The sequence below is a fragment of the Rhinopithecus roxellana genome, chromosome 5 (assembly GCF_007565055.1).
Source record: "Rhinopithecus roxellana isolate Shanxi Qingling chromosome 5, ASM756505v1, whole genome shotgun sequence".
Lineage (NCBI taxonomy): Eukaryota > Metazoa > Chordata > Mammalia > Primates > Cercopithecidae > Rhinopithecus > Rhinopithecus roxellana.
This window is the reverse complement of record NC_044553.1, coordinates 28,428,015-28,453,448: the sequence shown is the minus strand read 5'-3', so window position 1 is coordinate 28,453,448 and position 25,434 is coordinate 28,428,015. Positions and strand designations below refer to the sequence as shown.

At 44.0% G+C, this 25,434-nt stretch overlaps 1 protein-coding gene across 1 annotated transcript in view; it reads left to right on the top strand.

Annotated features, from left to right (window-relative positions):
* Positions 1-5,366: 5,366 nt before the first annotated feature.
* The window catches only part of SV2B (synaptic vesicle glycoprotein 2B), a 185,110-nt gene continuing 165,042 nt past the window's right edge, over positions 5,367-25,434 (top strand). Inside the window, exon 1 of the mRNA XM_030931463.1 lies at positions 5,367-5,627. The gene's annotated coding sequence lies outside the window, so the exon portion shown is untranslated. The remainder of the gene's footprint in view (positions 5,628-25,434) is intronic.

The following is a 25,434-nucleotide window of genomic DNA, read 5'->3' as shown; positions in this document are numbered from 1 at the left end:
TTGACAGGGACACTAGAAGAAAGAAATATTACACGCTAATCTCTCTCATGAACACAGACACAAAAATACTAAACGAAATATCATCAAATCAAATGCAATGATAATAAAAATATTACACCATGACCAAACGGGGTTTATTTGAGAAATGTAAGGTTGGTTTAACATTCAAAAGTCAATCAAGGTAATTGGCTATATTAATCAAATGAAAGAAAAAAAATACAGTCATTTCAGTAGATGCAAAAAAAAAAAAATGACAAAATTTAGCACCCATTTGTTATATGTTTCTTAGTAATCTAACAGAAGAGGGAAGCTTTTAAATATAAAGATTAGAAATAGCTCCCCAAAATATGCCACTTTGGCATAAGGCTTATTTTGAGCTAAAGACAATTGGGGAAAAGCAGATACAAGACAAACTCCCTGTCCTTTCCCTATTTTCCTAAAAGCAGGGCATAAATATACATGAAAGTCTCCCCTCCCCTCTCAACCAAGAACACCAAAAGTAAATCACCGATAGAAATGACTTTAGACCCTTATCAGCCTGGAGACAGCAGCAGAACATCTACATAACACACTTAACTAGCATTTATGTACCATTAGTTTCTTGTATATTTGCCTTCCTCCAATTTCCTAAATTGTAGGAGACTCAAAGTCCTTTTCTTTTGTCTTGTTACTTCTCTAAAAGTTTATTATTTTTTGTTGAAGATGTTGTATAAGCTGGAGTTTGAAGCTTCTCTGTGAGAATTACTTATTTTCTGGGTATCCTCCAGGCATATGTAAGATATACATGTTAATAAACTTGTTTGGTTTTCTCTTGTTAGTCTGTATTTTGTTTCAGAAGCCCCAGCCAAACATTTTAGAAGGGTAGAAGGGAACTTATTTTTCCTCCCCATACACCCATGGTTAGCATCATACTTATTAGTAAGAGTGCTTTCCCTCTGAAGTTACGACTAAGACATGGTGTTCATTATTACCATGTTTACAGTTAACATCATACATAACAGTATGAAAATGCCCCATCCCCCAAATTTGAGAGTAAGACAATGATGTCCAGTGTCATCACTTTTATGAAAGGTCCTAGCTAGAGCAATAGGGCATAAAAAGTTTATGTAGATGTTAAACATTAGAAAAGAAAAAGTAAAATTGTCTTTAATCGCATATATTCTGTACCTTAAAAATATCAAAGAACATACAAGCTTTTTTTTGTTGCTTTGTTTTTGAGATGGAGCCTTGCTCTGCTGCCAGGCTGGAATGTAGTGGCACCATCTTGGCTCACTGCAACCTCCCCCTCCTGGGTTCAAGCGATTCTCCTGCCTCAGCCTCCTGAGTAGCTGGGACTACAGGCATGTGCCGCCACATCCAGCTAATTTTTGTATTTTTAGTAGAGACAGGGTTTCACCATGTTGGTCAGGATGGTCTCAATCTCTTGACCTCGTGATCTGCCTGCCTCAGCCTCCCCAAAGTGCTAGGATTACAGGCATGAGCCCCTGTGCCTGGCCTATACAAGCTATAAAAATTAATAAGTGAATTTAGCAATTAAAAGAATATGGAATATAAGAACAATATATTGAAATAAGTTTTATTTTGATGCTGATATAAGGTTAATCTAAAATTAATTATATTTTTGTATACTAGCAATAAGATTAAAAATGAAGTTAAAGTGCTATTTACAATAGAATGAAAACATCAAAGATTTAAGCGTAATACAACAAAACATAAGCAAGATCTATTCACTGAAAACTATAAAGTATTTCTGAGTGACATTAAAGAAGACCAAAATAAACAGAGAGATATAAAATGTAAAATTATTGGAGGACAGTATTGTTAAGGTGTTGATTCTCACCAAATTGATCTATAGCTATAAGGCAATTCCAATCAAAATCCCACCAGGGATTGTGTGCATAATTTGACAAATTGATTCTAAAATTCTTGTGGAAAAGCTAAGGACCTGAAAGAACCAAGACAATTTGGAAGAAGAAAAAAAGGTGGGCAAATATGATCAGATTTCCAGACTTATAATAAAGGTAACTAAGATAGTGTAGCGCTGGTGTAACGATAGGGACACAGACCAGTCTAGAAATAGATGGACATATAGATGGTCATTTGACTTATAACAAAGATGCTATTGCAAGCTAATTCATAAAGAATGGTATTTTCCACAATGGTTTTGGAGCAACTGCTATCTTGAAATAAAAGTAAAATTTCAGCCTACCTTATCCCATACACAAACAGAAAATAAACTAAAATGTAAAGGGTAAAACAAAGGCTTGTAGAAGGAAAGAAACATCAGACAATAGATGCCCAACTCTGAGACAAAGAAAGATTTGTTAAACAAAACACACAAAAGCAGTCATCTTTTAATCACAAAAGAAAAAATTAATGTTGTGTTTCATTAAAATTAAGAGAATAAAAATATAAGCCCCAGACAGGGAGAAGATATTAAAACTATTATATCCCAACCAAGGATTTATACCTAAAACAGAGAGCATGCCTACAGATCAATAAGAAAAAGACAAAAAACCCAACAAATTGGTCAAAAGACTTGAAACTTTACAAAAGAATATCCAAATGGCCAATAAGCATAAGAAATTGCTCAACATTAGTAATCATCAATAAATACAAATTAAAACTATATCAAAGTTTTAATTTCAATGTAATTTACACTACACACAAGAATGGCTAAAATTAAAAGCACTGATAATGCCAAGTTATGGCAAAGAAATAGAACATCTGGAATTCTCAAACATTGCCAATGGGACTAGGACTGTAAATTGCCACAACCACTTTGGAAAACTGTTTGGTAGTACTGTATCTACTAAGGCAAAGTACTGTATCTATTTAGGCAAAAACGGGCATTTATCTTGTGACCCAGCAACTCTATTCCTAGTTACATATTCAAAAGAAAAGAGTACATATGTCTATCAAATGTTCATAACAGGCTGTGCGCCGTGGCTCACACCTGAAGGGGAACCACCACTTTGGAAGGCTGAGGAGGGTGGATCATCTGAGGTCAGGAGTTTGACACCAGCCTGGCCAACATGTCAAAACCCTGTCTCTACTAAAAATACAAAAATGATCCAGGCTTGTTGGCGCATGCCTGTAATCCCAGCTACTTGGGAGGCTGAGGCAGGAGAATTGTTTGAACGCGGGAGACAGAGGTTGCAGTGAGCCGAGATCATGCCACTGCACTCCAGCCTGGGTGACAGAGTGAGACTCCATCTCAAAAAAAAAAAAAAAAAAAAAAAAAAAAAAAAAATGTTCATAGCAGCCTTATTCATCACAGCTAAAATCTGGAAGCAACTCAAATGTCCACTCATAGGAGAAGGGATAAATAAATTGTGTTATATTCAGGCAATAGAATACTATTCAGCAATGAGAAAAAGATGACCTACTGATACGTGTAATAATATGGAAGAATTTAACAGACATTATTTTGAGTAAAAGAAGCCACACCCAAAAGAGTACATACTATATATATACTGTATGACTCCATTCGTGTGTAGTTCAAGAGCAGGTGATACTAATTGGTGCTGAAAAGGGTCAGAGTGGTGGTTACACCTGGGTGGAGGGTGAGTGACATTGCCTGGGAAAGAGCATAAAGAGACCCCTTGATGCCAGGACTGTTTGCCACCTTAATCTGGATGGTGGCTATCGCAATAGATATTAAGCATACACGATATTCTGGGTCCCTGTCCATATGAGGCAGACAACAGAGGCATGCGTTCCTACAGCTTACATTCTCTTAAGGAAGCCAGACAACAACTTTAGTAAGGTGTTGGGTGCTATATGGAGCAGGGAGCACTCAGGTATTTCAGGGATGAGGGAAGACTTCTTTGAGGAAGAGATGGCTCAGCTGAGAATGACAAGGCATTAGGCAGAGGTAAGAGGAATGGGAGGAAGAGAACATTCGAAGCAGAGGGAACAGCATGTGCAAAGACCTAGAGGTGAAAGAGTGAGGCACGTCCAAGGAATTAAAAGTTCCGTACAGCCAGAGTACAGGGGAAAAGATGAGGGTGGAGGGGTGAGGCTGTGAGGGTCAGCAAGGGTTTGCTTTCCATCACTAAATGTGATGTGTTAGGCTGGCGCTGTAGCACGTGCCTGCATCCCCAGCTTGGGAGGCTGAGGCAGGTGGATCACTTGAGCCCAGGAGTTCCAGACCAGCCTGGACAACAGAGTGAGACTTCTACTCTACAAAACGTTTAACAATTGGCCAGTAGTGGCCCATGCCTGTAGTCCCAGCTACTTGAGAGGCTGAGGCAGGAGGATTGCTTGAGCTGGGGAGGTTGAGGCTGTGATCCAGCCACTGCACTGCACCCTGGGCGACAGAGCCAGACCCTGTCTCAAAAAAAAAAAAAAAAAAAAAAAGGTTTCGGGTTTTGCAAGGACACTGGGAAGCCATGACATGGTTTTAGGTAGAAAAGAGTTAAGATCAGACTTGCATGTTGAGAAATGACTCCGGGAGCCTGAGAAGTTGAAGTCCTTGCAGGTGGTCCAGGTGCAAGTTGGCGGGGGCCCCAGCCAGGGAAGAGCAGGGAGCTGGAGCACAGGGCATTGACCGCAGCGAGAGAGTGAGGAGTCCGACTGAAGACCTGGTGATGGAGGATGTGCCCGATGGAGAAAAGGGAAGCCTCTTCCAGAACTCGCCTTCATTTTAGCGGTGTTAGGAAAGGAACGTAGCTTTGGATCCTAGAGGGGGCCAGGCATCTGCGGTGTTGTGCTATTTGAGCCCGCGTCCGAATTTCCAGTGTCCTTTCCTTGCTCCTCACTTCCTCCTAGAAGGAACCCTATTCTCCTAAAGAGTCTTTCGGTGCTGAGCCTTGGCAGTTTAGTTTGCTGAATTCTCGTCAGAGGAGTTAGTGGGTGGTGGTTTGGAAGTAGGGAGAAAGAGGTGGAGGGCTTGTTTGAATGCACCAAGCCTCGTAGGCTTTCCTCCTTCCCGCGCTGGTCAGGTAGGTTCTTTTCAGTTCCTGATGAGGCAAACGAAAACAAAGCAGTTGAACAGCACCAAAGTATCGACGATACTTTGGGGGCGCCGTGATCAGAGGATTCCCTTTCCCGGGAACTTGCCTCTAGTCCTCTGACGCATCCTAGTTCGGAGTGGGTGGAAGGGCATGCGGAGTCCACAGCGCCCCCTCGCCCTAGGCGGGGTGGAGACAGCGAGACGACGTCCATGATCAGCTGGTTACAAAACTCGAGGAATAAGAAGTTTAATATCTATTGGTCTGCAAATCCGGAGACCTTGCGGCCTCACTGGTCCGCCTTCCCTCTGAGCTATCTCCACACCCAGCCTTGGTCAGAAGGGGATTTAGAAGCAGAGCTGTCCGCAGCGAATACTTTTAATGCCCGGGCGGGGAAGAAAGCGGGTTAGGATCTGATCCCGCTGAATAGAGGACCCAGGAGCCTCCCGCCCCGGGTGCTCTGTAGTGCGGGGGCGCGCTGCGCGCTGCGCGCTGCGCCTGGGCGGCTGGCGGCCGCGGCGTGGGGGCGTTGATGCAGGTGTGACACTGGCCGGCGACTGCCTCCGCCCGGATCGCCCAGCGCCGCGTTAGCCGGAGCTGCACGCGGGGCTGCCGGGGTGGAAGCTGCTCTGCCTGCATCTGGAGGCGTCCGCCAGCGGATTTCCCACCCAGGTAGGGGACGGCGTTGCTCGCTGCGGTGCAACCGACCCAGCCGGGGCGCGGAGCCCGCGTGCGCCAGGGCTCCCAGGCGCTTCTGCCTGGGCTGAAATATACACGCTCGCACCGCTGAGTGCTGTTCATAGTAAACGGCACAAAAGACCGAAGAGTCTTGGGAAGCCGGCGCAGGAAAGCAAGGGCTTGCCCGCTGCCTGGAGCTGTGCGCTTCTCTGAAAGCGGCCTCCCCAAGGGCTGTTTTTAAACCCTGTTTGAACTATTAGCGCCATAAGTAGTTTTTCAACTTATAAATGTCAGGCTGCTGGCATTTATAGTTCCGTTTCCATAAGCTCCCTAGCTGCTGCTTTTAGTTTCAGTTAACATTCTAGTAGATGGATTTTGTTATTGTTGTTCGTTTGTTCTTAAAGAACAGAATTCAAACGTGCTTACACCTGGTGGCTCTTGGGGTTTGTGAGTGTGTATTTCTGCATGTGCAGGGCGCCCTCCGTGGGCGTGGGGGCCGTTTCTTAGGGACACAGAGAGGATTTGTTTATGGACGGGTTTTAGCGCAAGGGAAAGAACATGACTTGTTTTGCAGGGATGGGCTAGCAAATGCGTTTAGCCGAGGAGGAGCAAGGCACTGCTGTGTCTTCGGCAGACGGGTGGTAGAAATCTCTGCTGTCCAGGGTTTAGCAGGGCTGATGAAATACATTCTTTATCCGGAAATTACAGATACAAATTACTCCGTTTAAGGGTAACTTAACGTCGGTGTCTTGGGCTCTGATAAGAGCAGCCCCAGTGGGGTGGGGTGGGACGCTGGGGGATGCTTGCTCCTTTCTAGCCCTTGGGGAGGTGAATATGGGTGGCTTTGGGGCTCAGAGAGTGGCAGGTGAGGGGTGAGGAGGGTGCACGGGGGAGGATTGGGCACTGTAGTCGGCTCAGCGGGGGTTCTGGTCTATGTTGATCTCCTCTGTGTTTCTGCTTCCTGCCCTTTCCAGAAGAGGTGACTTGTTCTGCTTGTTCCAGTCAGTGCAGTAGGTACAGTCTCGTGCTGCATCTTTCTTGAGTCAGCAAATACTTACTGAGCACTTAGTATTTGTCAGAGATGGGATTAGTCCTTGGGGATGCAGAGATGATGATAACAAAGTCCTGGTTCCCTGAAACTCACACCTGGTAGGGGGAGAAGCACTTGTAATCAGGAGGTGGATAAGTTCATGATGGTGTTGGAAAAGAGCAGTGAGAGCAGAGAGGAGGAGGAAATTGATAGTGGCAGTGATTGGTATAAAAATGAAGCCCTCATGGATTAGGCATGACATGGATTTCAGCAGGGACTGGGTCGCTTCTTGGTCCTTCGGTCTGGGAGTGACCCACATGACTCTACCACACCACTGCCATCACTGCTAGTGGGTAAGCAGAGCTTTACAAGTCTGGGCTGGGCTGGTATTTGCAGTATGTGACTAGAACCCAGTAGACACAGGCGGACACCCAGAGAGGAGCACATGCAATACAAGTCAGACTTTTAATTTTTTCCTTTTTTAATGAATGGCTTTCCTGAATTCCAGGACTATAAAGGTTTTGAAGCAGCACTTCACAAAGGTAGGGACTCTGGAAAATTCTGAGGGAGTTTCAGAGCAGATGAACTTCTGTCTGCTTCTCCCTGGATCCCTGACCTATCTGTTCTTGTACCAGTCCAGTTCGAAAGGAAAACTCTCCCTTGATTATCCCTAAATAGGTGGAATAAAGGAAAGCTAAAGCTGTTACTACCAGTCGTCTCTGGGAGATGAAAATCCAGTCTCAAGGATGTTTCTTCCTGGACCAAAACTGTGATGGGCGAAGAAAAATGATAGAATGAAAAGCTCTTGTATTGTGTAGTTGCCAGAGATGTGCATTACATGCACCTACATCATCACTAAGGTGTTTGAAAAGCAGCCTGCACTATAAGAAGCATGAGCGTGGATGCTCAAACAGACCTAGGTGAGTGTCTTGGGCAAGTTACTTAGCCCCTCTTTGAGCATTAGTTTCCTGATCTGTAAAATGGAGACAGTAATAGGATTCTTATAATAGTTAAAGAAAAGATACTTTAAAATACTTGCTCATTGTTACCCTATCATCATATATAACTTGCTTGGCACAAAGTAGGTGCTCAAGCAATGGCAGTTCATTCATTAAGTTCCTACTATGTATTAGTCACTGCTCTATGTATGGAAAATACAGACAAAACAACCAAAAAAGCCCTCTCTCAAGGAGCTTAAATTAATGAGTGTGTGTATGTGTGTGTGTGTGTAAGATGATGGACAAATAAATAAATATAGAGTGTATCAGCTGATGAGACATTGTATTGGAGAAAAATAAAGCTGCCTAAGAGGACTGGGGAGTGCTGCCAGAGGGCAGGGTGGGGCTTGTTATTTACTTTTACGCAGCTTGGCCAGGGAAGGCTTTTTTGTAAATGACATTTGACCAGACATCTGGGGAAGTGAGGGAGGAAGCCAGGGATTCTGGTAAATGACATTTGACCGGACATCTGGGGAAGTGAGGGAGAAAACCAGGGGTTGTAGGCAGCACCTGCAAAACCCTGAGACAGGAGAGAGGTGTGTTCCCAAGAGACCCAGAAAGGAGGTCAAGAAACTGCTATGAGTCAGACACCGGGACAGCAGTAGGAGCTGAGGTCATAAGGGCAACACAGCAGGTCTTTGAGATATAGCCTCTTAGGGTTCCTATTTGTCACTATGATGTATGTGCTGAGTTATTGTTTAAGGAATTGGATGAAATCCTAAACTCTGTGTTTGGAAGAAGGTTGGTTGGTAGACATAAGTACCTGTGGTCATTCAGAGCATAAATGAATGCAACAAGCAGAAAGCATAGGTCTTTGCAAGGCAACAGGAAGCACAGGAATTAAGGAGACTGTGCAATGCAGCATTCAGGTTTCTCCCATCCGGATGGAGGACCATGTTTGTGCTTCTTTTGAATCTTAGCATTATGATTTTTTGTTTCTTTTCCCCTACACTAAAAGAAAAGGTCATCTTTAGCAAACAGGCCAGCAGTCCTTGCCAGATATTCTTTTTTCTTTCAGAATGAGAAGAGTTTCTATGATCATGGAAAACTGTTGGGATCATCTGGAAATATGCTGACCTTCAGTGTACCATGGAATGCATTTACATAATATCATATGGCAAATTTATTTAAAGCCTCTGTCTTGTGGGCTTAACATAAAGATCAGTTTGCTGCTCTGCCCTTTGGAAACTTTATTACTCTAGAGAAAACATGGTTTGGGGATTTGAGAGCCTCATCACTCAGCTGTCCTTGGTGCAGAAGGGCTACTGCAGTGTGTTCCATGGCCAGAAATGAGGCTAGATGCCTGAGAACCTAGTCAAAGTTTCTGTGAAATAGAATGAGGTGAGGCTGGGTCAAGGTCAGAGAGTCTGACTGGGTGTCCCCAAGTCCACCTCAGAAGGCAAAATTTACTTCTGTGAATTTCCCCCATCCAAGATCCGGCTTTTAGTATTGCTGCCTCAGAAACCTGATCTGTCTTTCCAGGCCACATCACAGTGACCTTGTTCACCTGCATGCCAGCATACTGATTTGCAGTGGTTGAGACACTATATGGCTTGGTTAGTGGGTCTTCTTCCTACAGACCCCTGTCTGTAACAGCCAAATCACAAGGAGAAGATCTCCTAAAGCACATTATTCAGAGCAAAGCAGCTTAGATGCCTACCCTAGGAACTGATTACATGCTTTAGGGCCAATCTTGCCAAAGGGACTACAGACCAAACCACCCCTAAACTTCGTGGCCTAAAACAACAGCCATTGTTATTTTGTCTCATGTCTCTTGGTTGGCTGGGTAGTTCCGCTGATCTGAGTTGTGCTTGCTTGATTTCAGCTGTGCTTGCTCATGTGATTTTGGTCTGCCGATGGAGTATCTGAGGACTGGCTGCTTTAGGATGGCCTCAGCTGGATGACTTGGCTCTGCTCCATGTGGTCACTCATCCTCCAGCAGGCCAACTCAGCATGTTCACATGGTAGTGGCAGGAGGCCAAGAGAAAGTGAAAACTTGTATGGCCTCTTGAGGCCTAAGCTTGTAACTGGCACTCCATCACTTTATCCTTGCCTAATGACAAAATTAAGACACAAGATAGCCCAGAGTGGAAAGTTAGGAAAATAGACTCTACTTCTTGATAGAAGGAGCTACATAGTCACATTGCAAAATGCACAGATACAGGGAGGGGAAGAATTGGGACATTTTGCAGTCAATCAATCAATCAGTCTACCATAGGGACCTGAATATTTATTTAATTATTTTTGAGATGGAGTTTCACTCTTGTTGCCCAGACTGGAGTGCAGTGGTATGATCTTGGCTCACTGCAACCTCTGCCTCTGGGATTCAAGTGATTCTTCTGCCTCAGCCTCCTGAGTACCTGGGACAACAGGCCTGCTCCACCATGCCTGGCTAATTTTGTATTTTTAGTAGAGATGGGGTTTCTCCATGTCGATCAGGCTGGTCTCAAACTCCTAACCTCAGGTGATCCACCCACCTCAGCCTCCCGAAGTGCCGGGATTACAGGCGTGAGCCACTGCGCCTGACCGGGACCTGAACATTTAAAGTGCTCTTGGCTAGATTTCCTTTTCTTCTGGACTCTGCTTGATTGGGCAGAGTCTGTACTTGCTCTTTTGACTGTCTCTTTTTCTGTGTTTCTGTGGTTGACCATCTAGGGATGTATATATATTTAGATAATCATTCATTCACTAAATAAATATTTATTGAGTGGTCTCTATGTGCCAGGCAAGTTATAGGAAGCAGACCCATCTCATGAAGCATTCATTCTAGTTGAGGGAGACAAATAATATGTAAGTAAATAACATATGTTTTATATCAGGTGATTAAGGAATGTTGAGCAGGGAAAGGAAGATGGGAGGTGCCTGGTTGCGTTGGAGTGGGAGGGTAGGATAAAGCGAGGAGTGAGTATTTTATATAAGATGGTCAGGGTAACATGAAGGAAGTGAAGGAGTGAGCCAGATAGTTATCTGGGGAAAGACATTTCCAGGTAGGGAGAACAAGTGCAAAGGCCCCGAGGCAACAGATAACTGGCATGTTCCAGGAACAGCAAGGTGACTTATGCAGAAGGAACTGAATGAGACAGGGTGAGCGTGGGAGAAGAGATCAGAGAAGTAGCAGGGAGCCAGCTAATACAAGGTCCTATAGGGCCTTGCGTAGACTTTAGCCTTTACTTTGAGAAAGATGGGACACCGCTGGAGAATTTTGAGCACAGGGTACTATTAGCTGATTTATGTTTTCCAAGGATCCCTTGAGCTTTAGAGCTTAGTGCAGACTCTCAGAGGACAAGGGTGGAGACAGAGAGATTAGTCAGGATGGTACTGCAGTGACTCAGGTGAGAGAGGGTGGTGGTTTGGACCAGGCTGGATAGTAGTTAAAATGGTGAGAAGTTGTAATCCCAGCACTTTGGCGGGTCATTTGAGCTCAGGTGTTTGAGACTAGCCTGGGCAATATGGCAAAACTCCAACTCTACAAAAAATTTAAAAATTAGCCAGGTGTGGTGGCACATGCCTGTAGTCTCAGCTACTCAGGAGTCTGAGGTGGGAAGGTCTCCTGAGCCTGGGGAGGTCGAGACTGCAGGGAGTCATGATAAGGCCATTGTACTCCAGCCTGGACAATGGATTGCGATCATGTCAAAAATAAAAATAAAAATAAAAATAAAAAAAGATGGTGAGAAGTGGCTAAATTCATAAAGTAGGCAGGATGTATGGATGAGTTAGATACTTAGAGTATGAGAAAAAGATAACTTAATGAATTTTGACCTAAGCAGCTGGATAGAGTAGCACTTTAGTGAGATGGAGAGGAAACAGTGATGGGTTTTAACTGGATATCCAATGGGAGATGTTAAGTAATTCATTGCATATGAGAGTCTGGAGTTCAAGGAAGAGTTTCAGGAAGGAGACATAGGTTTGAGTATCATTAGCATGTTATTTATTTTTCCATGAGCCATGTCACTGCTGTATCACTAGTGCCCAGAGTTTTGTCCGGCACATTGTATATACTCAATGGATATGCACTGAATAAATGAAAGGAACCACTTAATTACTAGAGTTGACTGCAGATCTTTGCTTTGGTGGATCTTGAAGTGTAACTCCTTGAAGTTATTTCCTTTCTTTACAAGGTCTCATGGGAGCCTTATTGTGGATCTCATGCACTAAAAAGAGGCTTTAAATGTGAAGGCTCCAATTGCTTATATCATACAGAAAGCAGTGTGTGGTGACAAGTAAGAAAGAGGAACAAGTGGAAACCAAAAAATAGCTCATATTTTCAAAAAATGAGAAAAGATCCTTTAGAGGGAGGTGGCTGAAATTCAGGGGTGTGATGTTCTTGGGTTATTATTGTACTGCTCTTAATTTAAGATGAGGCAGAAGCAAGGAAGAATCTTGAAAGGGGAGAATTTTATTTAAATCAATTTATGCTGAGTGTCACCAGCTTGCTTGAGAAACCTCACATCTACAGTAGCTTGCATAATGTGTTCCTGTTTATAAAAGGAAGAAATAGGGAATAGCCTTCATAGGAAAAGGGAGGGCTGGAATGACTTCAGCCTCGGGCTGTGGGTGCTGTCCATTTTCTCTTCGTGGTGTGGCTGATTCTATATAAGTTTTGTTTGCAATGATGTTGGTGAAGGGAGTGAAACAAGAAAAAGCAGGCACTGCCATTGAAAGTGGTTGTGTGTGTGTGTGTGTGTGTGTGTGAGAGAGAGAGAGAGAGAGAGAGAGAGAGAGAGAGGTGGAGAATGTGCCAGTGGTGGAGAAAAAGAACCAAATCCCAGAAGGAAGTGTGAGAAAGAGACGCAAGCTGCCCTTCATTTTTACGTATGGGTACTAGGCCTGACTACATGGGGCATAGGACAGAACAGTGGGCTTTAGCATCAGACAGAACTGGGTTTGCACTCAGCCTTCATTACTTTGTTTATTTATTTATTTATTTATTTATTTATTTATTTATTTAAGATGGAGTATCATTTTGTCACCAGGTTGGAGTGCAGTGGCAGTTTCAGCTCACTGTAACCTCTGCCTTTTGGGTTCAAGCGATTCTTCTGCCTCAGCCTCCTGAGTAGCTGGGACTACAGGCACATGCCACCATACCCAACTAACTTTTGAATTTTCAGTAGAGACGGGGTTTCACCATGTTGGCCAGGATAGTCTCGATCTCTTGACCTCGTGATCCATGTGGCTTGGCCTCCCAAAGTGCTGGGATTACAAACGTGAGCCACCACACCCGCTAACTTTCTATTTTTTTTTGAGATAGGGTCTCACTCTGTCAACCAGGCTGGAGTGCAGTGGCGTGAACACAGCTCACTGCAGCCTTGACCTCCTGGGCTCAAGCAATCTTCCCATCTCAGCCTCCAAAGTAGCTGGGACTACAGGCATACACCACCATGCCCAGCTAATTTTTAAATTTTTTTGTAGAGATGGGACCTTACTCTGCTGCCCAGGCTGGTCTTGAACTCCTGAGCTCAAGTGATTCTTCCACCTTAGCCCCCAAAGTGGTGGGATTACAGGCATGAGTCACCATGCCCAACCCATGCTTCCTTACTTTCTAGCTGTGTAAACTTGAGCACCTTATTTAATTTCCCTGAGCCTTGGTTCCCTCAGTTGTAAGGTGATGGTGGTGGTGATGATGATGATGATAGTAATAATACCCAAGTGTTCTGCAGTCCCCTCTATGCTCCTGGACTTGGAACTATGTTGGTGTAAATATTGATTAAAGGATTACCATACCAGCTGAGGAACTTAGAGATTTTATGTGAAGGGAGAATTGAGAACCTATCATTTGATGTTCACAGTGCCATTTAGAAGATTATTTGCATGGGGCCCATAATGTTCAAAATTAGACAAAGGGACAATATAGCCTTCATGAAGGCTAGACATTTCAAGGTGCCTCAGAGGAAAACTAACCTCCCTTTCTCTGCAATAAGCCAATCTCCTTAGTTCAGTTTTGCAATGTTGCATAGTTTGTTGGAATTCTGTGATGAAAATTTTGGAGTCATGTGTAGCTTTCCTATGCAGAAACTTTCCTATCTGATGCGTTTGTGGTTCCCACAAAATCCACTGCATGGTCTTCTTCTGGAAAAGTCTGCTGTTCTTCCTGTTCCAGGCGCATAGTAGGCATGCAATACGTATTTATTAGATGCATGGTGAATAAATGCTGCTGTGGTTTCTCTGTTGGCTGTGGCTCTTCTGGTTGCTCCTCCCAGCCTGGGCAGGAGATCAGCAGGTAAGTGACAGTGATGAGCTAAGTATTTGGCAGGTACTCAGCAGCTAATGTTGCCCTCTCTCCACCACCCTCATGCCTTGGCTACCATTCTGACATCCTCTAGATCAAGTATCATATAGTCAGCTTTCCCTCTAAGTCCCCAGTTACATCATCAGCAAATCTAAAGCTCCCTCACTGTCCTGACCGTTGATTATAGGTAATGCAACAGTGTCTCCTGACTTAGCAACAAAGACCCACACCATGGGTTCCCTGCTTCAGCTCCCACACAGAAGCCTGTGGTCCCATTAAGTCTTCCTGTTTTCTGTACACACTTCTCCTCCACCCATCTCCTGTTCCCTTCAGTTGTTAGAGCTTGATTCTGTATTGGTTGGCAGGGGAGAGAGTAGCATTAATTTTCTTTTCACAAAAGGCAATTGAAAATTCTTTCCTAACGGATGACTGTCTAGCCCCTCAGAACTGAACTTCTTCAGGAGGCAGATAGGCCACATCCTTCCTCCTGTGCCCATTTTACAGATGAGATACCTGAAACTCAGAGAAAAGAAATCACAGACAAAAGTACCCTTGGAAAAGTGGATGCACAATCTCGTTTGTTTCCTGCCAGCTCTGCATAGATGCAAGAGAAGGTAATTTTTCCAGGCCGCTGGGGCCTTCTTGAGTCATGGATGTCTGCATCCAGAAGTTGATTGTTGAATCACGGGTGTCTGGATTTGAAAGTTGACTGTTCAAACTGGGAGCTTGGTGCTATTAAGTACTTCTTATGTCAACCCCAGGTGATATGTGTGTGGGCAGGAGCTCTAGGCTCCCAAAACTCACCTAGGTGTGATAGGTGTGATTTACAATTCTGTTTTCATGATCATTTCATGAGAGAAACCTGCAAATGAACACTGCTAAAGAGAAGGAACAGAACACATTAATGGATAAATGAGCTGTCCATCATTACTCCTGAGTGAGCATGATTTGTTTTAATGAATATTTCATGGGCAGGTTCCTTTTCAGGTCCAGAATACGCTCCAGGCAATGAAGACCTTAATTGAACTGTAGGATTTTACAGTTTCAGAGCTTGAAGGGGCCCTAGAAAGCAGGGAATCAAAACTTCTTATTATTCAAAGAAGGAAATAATTTAAAAAATTTTTTTGATACATGTTCTTGCTCTGTTGCTCAGGTTGGAGTGTAGTGGCACAATCTTGGCTCACTGCAACCTCTGCCTCCTGGGCCCAGCAATCCTCTCACCTCAGCCTCCCGAGTAGCTGGGACTATAGGCATGTCCCACCAGACCTGGCTAAGTTTTTAATTTTTTGTAGAAACGAGGTCTCACTATATTGCTCAGGCTGGATTGCCCAAGCAGTCCTCCAGCCTTGGCCTCCCAAAGTGCTGGGATTACAGGCATGAACCACCGCATCCACCTCAGGAATAACTTATTTGGATGGATAAAAGAGCTGTCCATCATTATTCACATTACAAATCATGCTCACTCAGGAATAATGATGGACAGCTGATTTATCCATTAATGTGTTCTGTTCCTTCTTCTTAGCGTGTTCATTTGCAGGTTTCTCTCATGAAATGACCATGAAACAGAATTGTAATTTATAAGAAAAGAGGTTTAATTGGCTCATGGATTCATACAGTAAGTTAATGATGGAGAGAGTATCAAAGCTCAGGTCAGGGCTGTAGCGATGTTAAGTTCGTATGAGAGGCCAAGAGAGAACAGGAAAACAGAAAAATGTAGCGTGGATCCCCTACATTGTCATGCTTAGAAACCCTCTGAAACGGCACAACTAGTTCTCCCAAGCAGGTGAGAGCCCGGTTAGGCCCCTCAACAGCCTCCTCTGATTGCTCAGTCCTTTGGGATTTTCCCTGCCTGGCTCCCAGAGCCCAGGCCCAGTGAGGGTGGCTCCTGTGTTGCCTGCCGTCCCTGCTCTGTTGTGCATAGAATCTGCCCGTGGCCTCTCGCCTGATCTGGGGTGCGGCAGATGGCACCGAGGAATGGAACCCAGCTGGCACGTGGGAGGCTCTGCAGGAGAAGAAGCAGCACTGTGGGGTGGCCTGCCCTAGGCAAAGTGCTGGGCCTGGGAGATGGGGCTGGAAAGGTCATGGGAATGTCAGGAGCCTCTGCCCTTGACCCTGGAGGGCTCAAGGAATTTAGTTCTACCCCTAGCACTATGACGAGTGACGAACACATCCCACACGTGCTGGCTTAATGGTCTGTAAATTAAATACAGCCACTTTAATTTTCATTTTTTAAAGCAAAGCATAAACATGAAGTGTTAAGGAAAGGAAAGCTATAGGGTAGCAATATAAAGGCAGTAGTTTAAAACTTAAAGCAAAGAAAAGAAACTCAAACGGGACAATGAACAAGTGGATGAGAAAGGGTATATGAAAATGGGATGGGGTGCTGAGCCAACCTCTCCTCCTACTTCTCATGATGGATAAGGGTTTTGTTTGTTTGTTTGTTTATTTGTTTAGTGGCGCTGCCCACGTCTGTGGCAGAAAAGCTGTGCTGGGCTCCCACCCTCATATCACAGAGGTGGTGGCTGCCTGCTTCCTCAGTGGCCCAGCATGCAGCATCTTGGGGCACTACAGAGGGCTGTCAGGCCAGGCTAGTCCTATCAGATTTCTTAGTTTCACCTGTGTCATTCCCAGGTTTATGCCTTGTTACTTTCAGCCCATTTCCTCTAGACAAGCAAGGCCCCTACTGGCTGGCTTGGCCTGCCAATCAGTTCCTAGATTCTTGAGCCTGTGGTCCCATTAAGAACTAATAGGTTCTTTCTGATACAGCTTACATAGCCTCAGACAAGTTTAACTTCGCAGAGCCTTCTTGTGGTTCTTTGAGATGGTGCAGGGCAAAGAGCCCCAGAGCCTGTCTGCTTAGGGCTCTGCTGTAGGAGAGCTCATTAATTAATAATTAGAATACAAGGTGGGGAGGTACACACTGAGAGAATGGGGGAGCGTGAGACTGGAAGCAGTTGCTATTGCTGCATGAGGAGAGAAGACCGAGGGCCAGGCAAAGCTATCAGACAGGGGAGGGGCTGTTGTCTGGTAAGCCTTGAAGGATGGGCTGTGTTGTGGGGAGGACAGGGAATGGTTTCAGCAGAAGCATATAGACCTGGAAATGCATGGTTGAGTTTTGGAACAATAAGGGGTTTGGTGTATTAGTCTGTTCTTTCATTGCTATAAAGAAATACCTGAGATTGGGTAATTTATAAGAAAAGAGCTTTAGTTGGTTCATGGTTCTGCAGGCTGTACAGGAAGCATGGTGGCATCTGGAGAGGCCTCAGGAAACTTCTAATCATGGAAGAAGGCAAAGAGACAGCAGGCCTGTCACATGGCAGAAGCAGAAGCAAGAGAGAGGGGAGGTGCCACACACTTTTAAGTGATTAGATCTCATGAAAACTCACTCACTATTGCCAGGACAGTACCAAGGGGATGGTGCCAAACCATTCATGAGAAATCTACCCCCATGATCCTATCACTTTCCACCAGGCCCCACCTCCAACACTGAGGATTAGATTTCGACATGAGATTTGGGTGGAGACACATATCCAAACTATGTCATCTGCTATGGCCAAAACACAGGGTCTGAGGTGGGGTTGGGGTGAGGGTTGAGTCGGGTGGGGATAGGGAGAAGGGGGATGGGGAGAAGTTTGGTGAGAAGTAGCAGGATGCCCATTAGAATCTCTTGTGGGTTTAAAGTTGTCACCAGATGTGCCAAGAAGGAAGAAGCTCAGGAACCACGGTGATACAGAGGAGCTGGTTGTCTTTGCTCCTGAAATGCTCCTGTAAGCGGTGAGATCGCCTCTGTCCTGTGCTTCAGCCACGATGTGTGGCCGGGTGTGAATTAAGTGGATCACAAGTTTGGTTCGGTCTTGGTCACAGATCTCCATCCAAATAGAGAAGGAGTCTTGGAAACTGTGATTGGTGTCTTGGAGATGCTCTGAGGCACAGAAAGATCCCAGAGAGCATGGAAAGCATTTAAGAAATAAAAAGCTTTTAAGTTGTTGTTACCCAAAACAAATGGAGTGGAAAGTTCTGTTTGAAAAAGATGAGAGAAGCAAGGGAATCAGGGAAACAGGATTTGCCTGTACTTCTTGGGTAGTTTCCTGGTACATGGGTCTACCCATAACTCCTCAAAGATTCACTGATTAGGGGATTTTCCCCCTTTCTCTTTTTCCTCATCATTTTGGAGGCGTTAAAGACATATTACAGACCATCCAGAAAGTAGGGCAAAGCAAAGGAAAACCTTCTTATAATCCCCACCATTTATATAGCATTTTGAATTCTATTCTTTCTCTTTTAGAGACAGGGTCTTGCTCTGCCACCCAGGCTGAATTGCAGTGGTGCCGTCATGGCTCACTGTAGCCTCAAACTCCTGGGCTCAGGAGATCCTCCCACCCCAGCCTCCTGAGTAGCTGGGATGAAAAGGCAAACACCACCATGCCTGGTTAATTTTTATTAAATTAATTAATTTTTTTTTTTTTGGAGAGATGGGGTCTCACTATTTTGCCCAGACTAGTCCTGAATTCCTGGCCTGAAGCAGTCCTCTCACCTCGGCCTCCTAAAGCAGTGGGATTACAGCGTGAGCCACTATGCCTGGCCCAGATGTAATCATATTAAGTATGCAGTTTAGAAGCCTTCGGCAAAGACCAGCTGGCTTCATTTCCTCCTCCTCCTGGCCACATAGACTACATCTCCAGGCTTCCCTTGCAAGTGGGCATGGCCACGTAACAGTTTCATTGATGCAGTGAGAAAGGTGTGTTCTTCCAGGCTCCTTTTCATCTATTGGCTGCCCCTGCAGGAGGCTATCTCAAGTGCGAGAAATAAACTCTGCTTATGCTAAACGACTGACATCTTAGAGTTTGTTTGTTGCAGTAGTTTAACTGAATTTCACCCACACAGAAGCTGAAATTTCAATGAGCTATTTCTCATACACTTATGGGAACATGTTGAGGAGGATCCAGAGGCATGTTTCTTGATAACATAAAGATTAAAAGGTTATAGCTGGACTGTTGGGTTGCCTGTAGCCTGGGTGCTCTTTAATAGAGAAAACAACTGGAATAAACATCCAGTTTTTTTCCTGTGACACATCTGAAAAGGCTGAGGTTCAATATTTTCCCTTTTCTTCTTTCATTGTTTCTGACTCCTACAAAATAATAGGAATATATTGTAGAATCTCATATCATTTTTAAACCAATAGGTTCTTTCTGATACAGCTTACATAGCCTCAGACAAGGTTAACTTCACAGAGCCTCAATTTCCTGATCTTTAAAATAGTCACAGTAAGGTCTATTTTCTGGGGTTGTTGAGGCATTGAAGGAGATCATATTTTTCAGTGCGTAGTAGGGTACCTTGTGCACAATAGGTGCTTTCCCACTGGACTACAGATTCCCTGAGAGAAGGACTATGCCACCTTGTCTACTACTGTAGCTCCAGTGTCTAACACAGTCCCTGGCACATAGTAGGTGCTCAATGGTTAGTTATTTTCCAAACTTAAAGTGCCTTAAAGAAACCTGTGTATTAAAAGGGAGAAACAATGTACCCTGGATTGGAGAACTGAGAAAGGTGTTGGAGGAACTTGGAGAGGATCTGGACAGTCTAACACCTTAACCTTGAGGTGCTAGGAGGGTTAATCTATGAGTTCACCAGAAGGGTGAGAGAACAAGAATTTACACAAGATGGGGAAACGTATCTCTAATGTGTGTGCTTGGGATTGCTCTATATTTGGATGATAACTCTCTCATCTGAGGTTAATCCTCTTTGTTCGAGTCATCCAGGCAAGGGATTAACTAACTGCTTTAAACTCCAGGCCTTGCTGGCCCTGACAATGTGAGCTTGGTGTTGCTGGCGCCCAGGGACCCAAGGGGTCAGTTTTTGTTGTCTCAACACACAAGGTTCCTCTGTGGTTATTTAATCCCAGCCTCTTAATCCTATGGAGGAGGAGACTGAGGCCTAAGAGGGGAGGTAACTGTTTTCTTGTAGCAGCTTTGTGATGAGAACCTCTGTTTCGAGCTTACAGTTGTCTTCTGTGCTCTGTGCTAGGCTCCAGGGAAGGCTTCAGGAAAAGGACCCTAGCTGAAAGAGCAGAAGAACGAGTCTCTGGGAGTGCTTGTGTATTGATGGAAATTCCATATTGTGTTCTGGGGAAGTTCCCACTCTGTCTGTCAAAAGCCTGCTCCCTTGTTAATCAATGGGCTATTTGGAAACATGTCCCAGGGTCTGGGTTCTCCAGCCATTTTCTAACTTTGTGTGCTCAGTTCATGATTCACAATCTAAGATGAGAGAGCCTAGCCCAGCTGGGGTCACATGCCCATTCCTGAGGGCACCATAACTATGACTCCCAAGATGGCATGTAGTGAGGAAAGGGGAGTTCCTTAAAGGAACACTGGAGAGTTGTTGCTGAAAGAAGCATACATGGGTCCTGAGCAGGCAAAGCCCACAGATGTCCGCCACACACGCTGAGCTGGCTTCTCTCGCTGAAATAAAAATTACAAAGTGCTACCTTTGTTGGTGAGTGTCGACGACTTTGAAAGTGAGCTATTTCTCCATCTCCCCTTCCTTTTTTTTTTTTTTTTTAAATAAAGTCTTGCTTTCTTACTCAGGTTGGAGTACAGTGGTGTGATCTTGGCTCACTGTAACCTCTGCCTCTCAGGTTCAAGCAATCCTCCCACCTCAGTCTCCTGAGTAGCTGGGACCACAGGCACCCGTCATCATGCCTGACTACTTTTTTTTGTATGTTTAGTAGAGACAGGCTCTCGCCATGTTGCCCAGGCTGGTCTTGAACTCCTGAACTCAAGTGATCCACCTGCCTTAGCCTCTCAATGTTCTGGGATTACAGGTGTGAGCCACTGCGCCTGGCCTTCCTTATTTTTTTCTAAGAGGTTTCTAAGGGGTCCACATTTTTATAACCATCTCCTTGCTTGACCTAGTCTTGCATTTTAAGAATTAAACTATGCAAAATTCAAAGATATAATTCTCCTTGAAATCCCTTTTACATTTATTTATTTATTCAGCAAATGTTTATTGACTTCTCATTGTGCTAGGCATTAGAGTTAATGATAGGTAAGGAAAATGTGATCTCTGCCCTCAGGGTGTATAGTGTAGAAATTTGTAAAGAAGTTTTGTTTCACATATACCTTAACAGAGTACATGCACACACACATACACACACATAAATATACATATATAATACATTATTATATACTTTAGGATTTCTAGCTTGCTTATAACTTGAAGACCTTTAAGCCCAACTGCTGCTCATCAGCAGTCCTAACTTGGTTAAAGAAAGGGGTACGTTGTTGAATCACAATGATGAAGAATATCTTGCTAAAGAACATGACTTTGCATTCTCCCTGTGCATAGAACATCTTGGAAGTTGAAGAGTAAAAAATCCATCTTGGTATCAGACTGCCTGCTACTCTGTTCTCCTAAAATCAGGAGGGAGTGGGTGGCCTTCATATGTGCTGCTTCAGTTTGCAGGCTGTGAATGAGGGCTGGCACCCCTGGCTATTTTGTTGTTGTGTGGTGGTGTTTGAACACCGGTCAGCATATTGCTTTGCTGTTGTCACGTTATTCGTATAATCCCAGCAGCTGGCAATTGTGTAATAATTTTTGAGAGACCCAGATATTTGCTTAGAGAGAATAAAAATAGGCAGAGAATGAGGTGTGCTCTGCATCCCGTGCAGAACGTTGTATGACTGCACTTCACAATGACAGGATTGTTCCTTGGTTAGAATTCCCCGTGGGACTTTCCCTCCTCAAAGTTCAGAGAAGGGTCATGCATTCTGGAAGGGAAGCCTGTCTTATCCTCTTTGCATGCACTGACAGAGCTAGAATAATTGTCTCAGCCCTTACGATCCAGTCAGGCTTGTACTGATAGGGAACTCATAAACGGCTGTATTGGTCTGTTCTCATACTGCTATGAAGAAATACTCAAGGCTGGATAACTTATAACGAAAAAGAGGTTTAATGGATTCATAGTTCCATGTGGCTGAGGGGGGACTCACAATCATAGAGGAAGGCAAAGGAAGAGCGAAGTCATGTCTTACATGGCAGCAGGCAAGAGACCGTGTATGGGGGAACTGCTCTTTATAAAACCATCAGATGTTGTGAGACTTACTCACTATCATGAGAGCAGCATGGGAAAAACCTGCCCCCATGATTCAGTTACCTCCCACCAGGTCCTTCCCATGACATGTGGGGATTATGAAAGCTGCCATTCAAGATGAGATTTGGGTGGGGACACAGGCAAACGTTATCAATAGTCACAATGGTTTCGAGCTTGAGGTCTGTACCAGTATGCAGACTTAGAAGAGCATAGAGCCACATCTTTGTCTCCTGCTTTTTGTTCCATAGTGGCAAGATTATGCGTCTGGAGTTAGATTGCTGGGATTGAAGCTTGTCTCTTTCACTTACTAATTGTGCTAAAATTCTCTGCACTTCAGTTTACTAACCTGTAAAACAAGGATAATATTAACTAGAATTCTATCTTATACATTTGTTAAGAGGAATGAATTAAAGGAGACAATACAGTGCTCAGCACAATGTTGGACATATAACGAGGGTATTAATTAGCTGCTACTGTATAGCAATAATGCTGCCTAACAAATAGCCCTAATTATTGCAGTGGCTCATACAACAAACTTTATTTATCTTACTTATGAGGTGGCCAGTCAACTGTGATTGGCTGTCCTTCATGCTGTAGGTCAAGTTCAGGTCTGTTTCATGCATCTCTCATCTCTCCACCAGATGTTACCAGCAGCTACCAGGGACATATTCTTCTCATGCCAAATGGCAGGAGGACATGAGGAGTGCTAACTGTCCTAGTACATTTAAAGCCTCTGCACTCATCATGTTTGCTAACATTTCATTGGCCAAGGCAAATGACATGGCCAAATGCAAACCCATATCAGTAAACTGGGAAAGTATACTCTTCTCACAGTAGAAGGCATGGCAAAGTGACATGGCAAGAATGTGGATTATAATCATATTACATAGGGGAAAAGAATTGGGAATAAAAATTGGATCTACCAAAGCAAGTTCCCTATGTAACAAGATGTTGAATGGGACATTTTTATTGCCCCAGAATGGGCATTCAGATTGCAAATCTGAAAATAAAGTCTTAGACACTCTATTTGTTAAATAACTGGAATTCCTCATGACTTTCAAGAGGTATCAAAACTGGTTTTGGGGCCCACAGCTCTAAGCCTCTGGGTCTATATAAGTAGAGGGATAAAAAAAATGGGTAGAATTTTTGAAATCTTGACCTATAACAAATACTAGCTTGAGATGAAACACTTTTTGCTCCCCATAAAACTAAGAAAAGGGCCTCCAAGAGACTCCTTTATGGGGAGTGGAGATGCTTGCAAAAAGGGAGACAGGGTACCTTGCACCCTAGCTGGGTGTTTGCTGATCCATGGTACTGGTGGAATGGAGTCTACTATGCAAGGGAGCACTTTAGAGGGTTTGATGTGTGCCCTGGAGTTTGGGGCATAGAAGACATAGAGCAAGGTGCCTCTTCTAGTCTGGAAATGTTGGCAGGCAGGTGATTTAATCGAGTAGCCCATGCCAGCAAGAAAGATGGGTGGTAGTATAGTGCTAAGGGAAGAATAGAACATTTTGTTTCCTTTGCATTCATTGAGGGCTTGGGAAGGTGCAGAAAGCTCCAGAGGAAGAAGCTTGATGTTTACGGGAGGAGTAGGAGCTCCAGGGCCGTCCAAGCTGAATCACAAAAGGGGAAATCTGCCTGGAGAAGAGGCTGGGTGAATGGACAGCTGCAGGGTCTGAAGCGGGATGCAGTTGCCCCTTTCTGAGAGGCTACTTAGTGCCCAAGAGGGCCAAGGTGAGGCTGAACACTGTCTCAAGAAAACTGTGTACGCAGAAGCCACCACATCAGACAGCCCAGTCCAAACCAGAGCCATGCCAGGGAGGGACATCTCCCTATCATCATCATCATCATAGTTCTTGCTGTGATTATGCTTCACTCATTCTTGTTTGAATGAACAAAATTAATCTGCCTCCTTACTCGATTTCTGGTTCCTCTTCATAGCTTCTTGCCTCCTCTCATCAGCTCTGTGTACAATACTTTATATACCGGTTAATGAGCTGTCTGTGCTTGGAGGCAGGGCCTGGGGGTGTGGGCATGCTGACTGATCCGCTTGGGGCTCCCAGCTTTTACTCCTAATCCTCAGCTTCTATCTGGCCTATAGCAGATGGAATCCTCTGCAGGATGCTCAGCCAGTTGCTCCACTTTTTAAAACAAGGCGGGGTCCAAAATGTATAAATAAAATGCTGGCAGGGAGCATATCTTTGCAAGGAGCAAAGGGTTGGCATTTCTAAGAGAATAAGCTTTCCCCAATGGTAGGAGCTATCTTTTTAAGGATAAATCCTCTTCTAATATGACAATCTTTTAGCTCTCAGGGAGATATTAAATAGCACCAATGGATAAATAAAGAAGTTAAGATTTCCTAAGATACTTTATCATTTGAGACGTGAGTACAGAGTATGGCAAGCAATTCATTTGTTCTAATGGTTAGATCTGGGCCATTTGGTGACCTGCCTGAATTTAGCAAGTGACAAACCCCACTCCTGGCTCTGATTGTGTAAACCGATACAATACCCAGACTGCGACTCGTTTCAAGCTTTGCGTTTGCCAGGGATTTGGAATTTACCCAAATCTATTGCTGAAATTAGTGAATATTCAAGTTTCCAACCAGGTAGTTGGTTTCCTTATGCCTACTAACTTTTTCTTTCTGATTAGAAAAGTGGTATTTATGATTGAATACAATTTGGAAAATAGGCAAACTTATAAATGATAAAGCTCTTCATTCATGCTGCCAAGTTGCGTTCTAGAAAGCTTATTCTAGTTAACCTGACAGCTAGCACTATGCACATCCCCCTCAATGCATCTTTGTTTGCAATGAGTATTATCCTTAAAAGGAAAATCAAACATTGTCAATTTGTTAGGTGAGAAAATATTTTATTTTTCATTTATTTGATTGCTTATGAGATTGAGCATTTTTATTTATTGACTGTATGTCTCCTTCTTAACATTGTTTTTCTATGCTGTATGTCCATTTTAAATTGAGCATTAGTGTTTTCCATATTTGTAAAAGCTCTGCATATACTGAAGATATTATTCTCCTTGTTACTCTCATAAGAAATACATATAAGAAATATTCTCCTAAGTGTTGCAAACATTTTCCAAATAGATTTTTCTTTAATTTTGTACTTGTATGGTCTCCAGCCTGGGCACCAGAGCAAGGCTTTGTGTATTAGTCTGTTTTCACACTGCTATAAAGGACTACCTGAGACTGGGAGATTTATGAAGAAAAGAGATTTAATTGACTCACAGTTCCACAGGCTTAACAAGAAGCATGACTGGGAAGCCTCCGGAAACTTAAAATCATGGCAGAAGGCGAAGGGGAAGCAAGCACCTTCTTCCCGTGGTGGCAGGAGAGAGAGCGAGAGAGTGAGGGGGGAAGTGCCACACACTTTTAAACCATCAGATCTTGTGAGGACTCACTCACTATCATGAAAACAGCATGGGGAAATCTGCCCCCATAA